This window comes from Impatiens glandulifera, chromosome 5 (assembly GCF_907164915.1).
Source record: "Impatiens glandulifera chromosome 5, dImpGla2.1, whole genome shotgun sequence".
NCBI lineage: Eukaryota > Viridiplantae > Streptophyta > Magnoliopsida > Ericales > Balsaminaceae > Impatiens > Impatiens glandulifera.
In genome coordinates, this window is record NC_061866.1 from 11443830 (window position 1) to 11452775 (window position 8946).

Sequence of the window (8946 nt, forward strand, 5' to 3'; positions counted from 1 at the left end):
CGTTCCTGAATGGTGACATTGATGAAACCTATATGGTACAACCTGAAAGTTTTGAGGTTGATGACCCGAAACAAATGGTTTATAAATTAAGAAAATCTATCTATGGACTAAAACAAGCGTCTCGCCAGTGGTATCACAAATTTCATCAAATAATTCTTTCATACGGTTTTGAAATGAATGTAGTTGATGATTGTGTTTATCAAAAGTTTAGTGAGAGTAAATTTATTTTTTTGGTTTTGTATGTGGATTTCATTCTGCTTGCCACAAACGATATGAGCTTCTTGCACGAAACTAAGAAATTTCTTTCGAATAACTTTGAAATGAAAGATCTTAGTGAAGCATCTTTTGTATTAGGGATCCAAATATACCGTGAAAGATCTCAGTATATTCTTGGGTAATCTCAAAGGAGCTATATCGATAAAGTGCTTGAACGATTTGGCATGCAGAATTGTAAACCAGGAAATACCCTAGTTGCCAAAGGAGACAAATTCAGTTTAAATCAATGTACAAAATCAAGTTTAGACAACCAAGAAATGCAAAAGATTCCATATACTTTTGCAGTTGGAAGTCTTATGTATGCACAAGTATGTACGCGTCCGGATATTGTGTTCATAGTTGGTGTGTTAGGTAGATATCTCAATAATCCTGGATGGATCACTGGAAAGCAGCTAAAAGGGTAATGAGATACCTAAAAAAACAAAGGATTATATGCTCACATATAGGAGGTTAGACCATTTGGAGATCGTTGGGTATTCTGACTCCGATTTTGCGGGTTGCCCAGACAGTAGAAGATCTACATCTGGCTGTGTTTATACATTGGCTGGAGGAGCCATTTCTTGGCGTAGTGCCAAAAAAACACTTGTTACCAGCTCTACTATGGAGGTTGAATTTGTGGCATGTTTTGAAGCATCACATCAGGGAATTTGGTTAAAGAATTTTGTCACAAGGCTGCGCATTATTCCGGAGGTCGAAAGACCTATTAAGATTTTTTGTGACAATAATTCAGCTGTTTTGTATTCCAATAATAATAGGAGCTCATCGAAGTCAAAGCATCACTAGTAAAAAAACCCTATAGTGATTGGTAAATCAATCGCTATTAACCTTAAAACTGATCGTTATAGGTCTATAGCGATTGGTCATGTACCAATCGCTCTCAATCGGCAAAAATCTTCTAGTTGTTGCCATAATTAGAAACGGCGATTGGTAGATGACCAATCGCTATAGACATATGGCGATTGGTTAAATAACCAATCGCTACTACCCAGGTAAAGGCTATGGCGATTGGTTAGCGATAATTGGTGATGCTCATTAGGTTTGGCGATTGGTAATTTTACCAATCTCTATAGACATTTTTTATTAAAAAAAGAAAAATCTTTCATCAACTGCTTCAATACAAAACCAAATAATCATCCATTCATCTATTAAGACTTTAAATCATAAAACAATCTTTGATATTTGATACACAAGAGTGTCAATAAAGAAAACAACAATCCAATAACTACTCCTATAGAGATATGACTCCTCTTTCATCTTCCAACCACTTCTCTACTTAAATCAGTTACTAAAACATATTGATAAACCTGCAAAGTTAAACATAATCTAATATATCAACAGATTCGAATTTGTAAAATAGAAACAAGCTTGATTTAACATCACGACGGTAAGAAAATCAAATTTAATGTAAGCCTAACCAAATAACAAATAGCCCTATCTCTGGTTTCACTGAATGATGAAACTCATAAACAACAAATTTTCATGAGGAACAAAGCAATGTCTACAATCTCTAAGGTGTAAAAGAGCCTAGGAGACAAATCTACAACACCCAACTTCATCTCTTCCATTTTTGTCACAAAAGATAATAAGGTTCCAAAGAAGTTTAGGAAAATAGGGGGAAAATGAAAATACATTCACATTTCATGCTATTTGACAAGATGTTGAAGTCAGCTCATGGTGAAACAAGAAACAAATTTGAGATGGTACCTGTAAGAGTATATCACCTAACTTCTCCCTTGCAATCCATAATAGATTATCTATATATAAATATATTCTTAATAATACAATTTCACTTTATATATTGTACATTGTATCACAATTCAACATTAAGACTTTTTTTTTTAGGGAAAACAACATTAAGACTTAGGGGTTGGACTTTAGGGAGAGTATCTGATTTCGGATTGGTAAAACACGCACCCGATCATGCATACTAGATATATCATATATGATATTCCTAGAATAAGAGGATTAGGTTGATTCACATTTAGTATGTGATTAGATTAAATATAATACTATCTTGAGTATCTTATAAATAGATAATCTATATTTTGTATGACATCTTCTCAATAATAAAAATTATCCTTGATTTTTTTATTTATAAAAATAAATAAACAAAATAAAATACTAGGGAAGAGACTAGAACATTAAATTCCATATTGAAAAGGTGAAGTAGATAAAATAGACAAGAAGATTCACCTTAAAACTAGCACATTTGGCCAAACAGAACGGGCAAGGAAAGTCTTCTGTAACTGCATTTTCAAGGAAAACATCAGATACACACCTTAAAGGCAGCTTGAAATGGCAATGTTGGCATTAGTAGAAATTCAAATGAATGATATTCTAGTCTAGACAGCTCCTGATTAACTTCATACTAACTGCTTTTAGTGATCTATACATGGATGCTAAGATTATGTAGGGTCTTTATATTTCTCGCTCATTTCTTCTTCTAACCCGCATTTTAACTATCACTTCCATATGGAATATCTTCAATCACAAGAACAATTATAAAATTCAAAAGGGTATTCAAGAAAAACTAAACCAACTCAATTAAAGAGGGGTGAAGCGCGAATAAAAAAGTAGCATCAAAGTTGTTCTCAGTAAGGAGAAAAAACAATTGAAGATTGTTACCAGATACTATTTGATAATGAAGTATTAAGAGTACTGTTGTATGTATACGAGTCATAAGGGGATTTGTCTTTTGCGCTAATTATCTAGTTGATTAGATTCAGAGGAACAGACCATCTCTCAAGATCTTTGTAGAAGTGAAAGGATGCAGGGTCTTAAGATATGATTTCACAGCCTTAATGTAGCTGTTGAAACAGAAGGACAAAGATCTGTGCTTCTATTCTACAAATTCTTTAGACAATTAGGAAAATTGGTAAGAATGGAAAGCATAACAAGTGGTTGAACGTTCAACATGCAAATATACATTATGCCAAACTGCAAAACTTTTAAGAGTATGTAAGGTTTACTTAAGAGCATTAAAAACAAAAATATTGAAGGATGATACCTCCTTTTGTGCTTTGCCTGTACTTTGTACCGTAGGCATCTCTGGAGAAATGATGGCTACACAAGAATATCAATTTATATGATTTTTTTTAAATGCAAGTAAATAACAACCTGTGTCACAAGTGCGTATAGTGGAAGAGTTATGTAACTGCACAGAAACTGTGTCCCTATCCTACAACCAAACAAACAAGAAATTGTCAATAAAAATGTAAATCACAAATGATGGCCCATTATGTTTAACAACTTACCCGACAATAACTCTCAATATTTGAAGTTTAAAGTTCTTATGAAGGAAGGACCTCAACCCAAACTCATACTGCAACACAATACAATACAACAACAACCCATTAATCACGAGAATTGACTAGTGGAAGAATGAAATAATGAAATCATTACCCATATCTAGAAGAAGTAATTAAGCTCGAATGCATTCTGAATAATTCACAAAACGACAATGTTAACAAGTTATGGTTGGTGGGTATAAGAAATGGAGATGAGTATAAGGATAATACCTGAAAGAGAGTTAGATGAATTAAATGGAGTACTAATTTAGGCCAGGAAAACCAAAAGTGTTTGTCTGAGACTTGAACTAGAGGTATGCCTTGTACAACAGCATGCCTTTCTAGGATTTCAACTGCCATTTGAGTTATTATAGCTTGTAACTTTGTCCCAACTACTATATTGACCTTTCACCAATTCAGAAGTTTAGTTTTTTTTCATGAAAAAACAAATCAACATCAAGAGAGTTTTGGGGTATAGAAACCGTACATCTAGAGGCACCATCGAGAGCCATTATAGCTATTTAAGCCAAATCCCCTTCTCTGTTAATAACTTGAAATCTGAAACAGAAATCCAATCATCATCTTCCTAACTACAACTATGCAATTCCCTTCTGAACATCAATTGCAAGCTCATAACAGAACTGTCCTAACATAATCAAAACCCTAGCCCCAAAACCACTAAATTGTTCCAAAACCTGTCCTATTGTAGATACAAATGTTTCAATTGAATAATTTAATATCTGTGTAAAATATGATAAACAAATAACTAGGAAAGAACAGAACAGACTGTCACAAGAGAATTAGGGTTTTTATTTAAACAGCCGTCTAATGATTTATCTATCTATCCATCTATAATGAAATAAGAAATTTCTGGATGAGTATGATGCTAAAACTACCTCAGATAGAAGACGATTCTTGGGAAGCAGATTGGCCACTTCTGGAGGAAGAACCACATGACTACAAAACGTTAAATGAAATCAGAAATCGAAGCCACGAATATAAAAAACAAAGGAGAGATGAGAGTAAAGTAGAAATCGATGATGTTAATTACCGATACTCATTAGTATCATCAAAATATTTCTCGGAATACTGGATCTGACCCATATTTGTAGTTCTGCAAAGTCGAAAAACGAAGTGCGATGAAGAATGGAATATGTAGCAAAAGACAAGTTTTTAAACACGGTATATAGAATGAATATGTAGGGAGTGAAAGAGAGATATGTATGTGTGTGACCTCAGGGGGATGGATGGACGAGTGCGGGAGAAATTTCTGAGGACGACGACTGAGGGATTCAGGACAGAGAAAGACAGTGAAGGAGTCAGTTTGGGCAAGAGAAGTAAGGTATTTCGAGCCTTGGGCGGCCGATGGAGGAACTGCAGACTGAGTAGCTTTGTTGTGACCGCCATCGCCTCTGTAGACTGTAGCTGTGAACCCCTTTGAGTGATGACATATTAAGAGAGTATTAATGGTAGCGATTAGGCACTAAACAAGGATCTTGATTCTTGTATTAACAGTTTACTTCTTTCCAAAACCCTAGAAACAGTCGTAATCATAAAACCATATTTACATTTTCACAGTAATTAAGCAGCAAGTGTGATTTAAGGATGGAGCTCTCCATTAGAGATGTCGATGGAGCTCACCTCCGGCTCCTTGAGAACTGTCACAGTCAGAACGCCGTTCTCCAAACTCGCCTTTACCTGTTCCGTCTTCGCATTCTCCGGCAACATAAACCGTCGTTGGAACATAAACCCTAGAAAAATGTATAGATATGCGAAATGATGAAGAGAAGAGTGGTGTTAGAGAAAGAAAATAATATAAAAAAACCTATTGATATTAAAAACTTACAATCTATATATATACAGAGACACTTAATTTAAAATTATATTATTTAAAATTTTTTGGAAGGTAGAATACGCTCTCTACACAATCATTTACAAATTATTATTTCTCTTTCTTTATTTATTTATATATTTTAAATGAGTTTCTCTCTTGTCATAATTAATATTCATTAATTATAAAACAGGAAAAAAAATAATTATCAAATTTACATTAAATACTAATTAAAAGGGAAATTTGATGAAATGGCCCCCATAACAGGGGAAATTCCAAAAAGGGCCCCCGCCTACTAAAGTTGGCAAAAAGGGCCCTTTTGCCCTGCGAAATGTCGGAAATACCCCTTCGGCGCCATTTCTTACGCTCAAAGACGCGAATTACCAATCACGCGATTCATCTAAATCGCGTGTGTTCATCACCGCGATTTAGATGAAACGCGTGATTCGTAATTCGCGTTTTTAAATGTACGCGATTTACCATGCACGCGATTTAATCTAAATCGCGGTGATGAACTCACGCGATTTAGATTAAATCGCGTGCATGGTAAATCGCGTCTTTAGTCTTATATATAATTTTCACGCCCTAATTTTAAACAAAACCTCCCCGATTCTCCCTCCCACTCCGACTGCGGCCGACTTTCCATTCCCACATCCATCAAGATCATCGTTCCTCAACATCAGCGTTCCTCAACATCATTGTTCCTCAACATCATCGTTCCTCAACATCTTCGAGATCCTTCCAACATCATCGTTCTTCAACATCATCAGGTCAGTTTAGGGCTTAGGGTTTAGACTTAGGTTTTGATGTATATTTACCGTTTATATTCATGGATATGGATGTATTTAGGGTTAAAGGATTGGTTTTGATGTATATTATGCCGTTTCCTATGTATATCGAAGTATTTAGGTTTAAGGTTAGGTTGTGATGTATATTTACCGTTTATATTCATGGATATTGGTGTATTTAGGGGTAAAGGTTTGGTTTTGATGTATATTATGCCGTTTCCTATGTATATCGAAGTATTTGGGTTTAGGGTTAGGTTTCGATGTATATTCTGCCATTTATATGGATGTATTTAGGTTTAGGGTTTGGTTTTGATGTATATTATGCTGTTTATAATGGATATTGATGTATTTAGGTTTATGGTTAAGTTTTGATGTATATTTTGCCATTTATATTGATAGATATTATAGTATTTATGTTTAGGGTTAGGTTTCGATGTATATTCTGCCATTCATATTCATGGATATTGTTGTATTTAGGGTTTAAGGTTTGGTTTTCCTATATATACTGATTGATTGTTGATTTTCAATTACATGAATATTGTATGGTTAGCTATTGATGTATATTCTGCTGTTTATAATGATGGATATTGTAGTATTTAGATCAGGAGCTGCCGTGTAGTTTTCTCAGTTCGTTCAACAAAATGGTATGTATTAAAATGGATTTTAATAAAATTGTTTTCTCAGTTCGTTCAACTCTTTTTTTTTTATAATATGCAGGCAACAAACACTGTTATGACCTTATGTCCCAATCAATTATCACCTGAAAATAATGTATGTTCTATTCTCTCTACTATGTCCATATTAACTAGTTTTGTATGTAATAACCATTATATTATTGTTTTACACAGTTGTTGATAGTTGAATTTGCTCGCACTTTTGGTGCAAGGGTGTCTCCGAAGTGGAGAGAAGATGTAACTCATGTTATTGCTTACACTGATCCCAATGGTGCATGCGGCCGAACTCAAAAAGTATTGAAGGCAATTCTGAACGGGAAATGGGTCCTTACTATTGATTGTGAGTCTCTGTTAACAAGATTATTTTCATACATATGTCTGTTAAATTAGATTAAAAATTATTTTCATACACATTTGTTTAGGGATAAAATCATCATTGGAAACAGAAAACTGTGTTGATGAGGAACCTTATGAGGTTAAACATGATAATCATGGAGCCCAAGGTGGTCCTAGAAAAGGCAGACTTCTGTTGTTGAATAATGTGAGTTTGGTATTATTCCTCCTATCTGTACTTTTTCTTTTTTTGCATGATAACTGAAATTATCTTCTTTGTTGGTTTTTCAGCGTTCGAAACTGTTCGACGGTTACATTTTTATATTTGTAGGGAATTTCAACACACTTTACAAACAGGATCTCATTGAGTTAATAGTTGCTGGAGGTGGTACTATTAAAGAATCGGATAATCCAGATTATCCATTTGCTGAGCCAAGGGATGCGAAAACTATAATAGTATACTTCGAGATAGACAGCAGGTATCGATCAATTGAAGAAAAGGATTTTGATGTTCTCCCCGACAATTGGCTTTTTGAGACAGCGGCTGCTTTGTCAAGCATATTGGATGAACATGTTGTTCCTCATACAAAGTTGCTTCAATCTGTTGCTGCTTGTGATTTGCAGCATTTGCTTACTTAATTTGGAGTTGTTTAGACTTACTGTTCTTCTTCTATTTATGGCTTATTTTTGATATTTATGATATTTATGTTTTATAACAATACTTAATTTGGATATTTATGATTTATGGTGGTTTATATTACTGAATATTCTTCTATTTATGCTTTATTACTTATGTTAACAATATCATAACTTATCCTCATAACTCACGTGTATTGTGTATAATCAAACAACAAGGAACAATGTTGTTATTCGCCACATAACTCAAACAACAAGGAACAATGTTGTTATTCACGCATATTCACCACATAACTCAAACAACAAGGAACAAGGAACAATGTTGCTATTCACGTGTTTCATCTAAAACGCGTGAATAAACTCACGCGTTTTAGATGAAACGCGTGAATGCATTTCACATTAAAACGCGTGAGTTTATTCACGTGTTTTAGATGAAACACGTGAATGCATTTCACAATAAAACGCGTGAGTTTATTCACGTGTTTTAGATGAAACACGTGAATAACAATTCACGTCTTTCATCGTATATATTATTTTTGTGCCCTAATTTATAACAAAACCACGAATCCTTAATTTCCCCTTCTCTCTTCTCTCGCTTTCGCCACTCCGACTCGACCCTCCCCTGAAGAACTCGACCACGAGCAGCAGCAGCGGACGACTACGACGACACCACGATACCCTGAACAACCCGACCACGAGCAGCAGCAGCTTACCCACTACTCTTCGTTCTCAAAATGGGTATGTTTATGTAATATTTAAAATGCTATTCAAATAAAGTAAGGGTAATTTGTGGATGATTGAAATGATTTGATTACGTAAACACTCTTAGTTATCATTACTAAGAGAGTAAGAGAGATGAAAGATTCAGATAGAAGAAATGAATTGAATTGAAAGGAAGAATAATATCTGAAATTGTTTATCATCAAACCCTAACCTGTACTTCTATGGCTTGTTTCTTATATATTGAACCTTGGCTTATTTATTAACAATGATGATAAATTTTGAACTTGATAGAGTATAAAGCTGGGTATATATATGGTTTTGGTATAAACAGTCTTTACTCAATCATATTTCTCTTTCAGTTAGTTCATTTACACTTAACAATTGTTATATGTTATTAT

General features: G+C 34.3%; 1 long non-coding RNA gene across 6 annotated transcripts; it reads right to left on the minus strand.

Annotated features, from left to right (window-relative positions):
- Window positions 1-1413: 1413 nt before the first annotated feature.
- On the minus strand, window positions 1414-5368 carry LOC124940364. Of its 6 annotated transcripts, none has more exons than XR_007099461.1 (11): window positions 5205-5368; window positions 4798-4998; window positions 4615-4677; window positions 4460-4520; window positions 4051-4121; window positions 3795-3968; window positions 3679-3714; window positions 3531-3598; window positions 3284-3454; window positions 2470-2522; window positions 1414-1580 (listed from the first exon to the last, which is right to left on the minus strand). It is a non-coding gene; the product is annotated as an uncharacterized LOC124940364 (long non-coding RNA). The 6 variants fall into 6 exon arrangements; XR_007099460.1 differs by having other exon boundaries at window positions 3795-3958; window positions 4798-5097; XR_007099464.1 differs by having other exon boundaries at window positions 3394-3454; window positions 4798-5097.
- Window positions 5369-8946: the final 3578 nt, after the last annotated feature.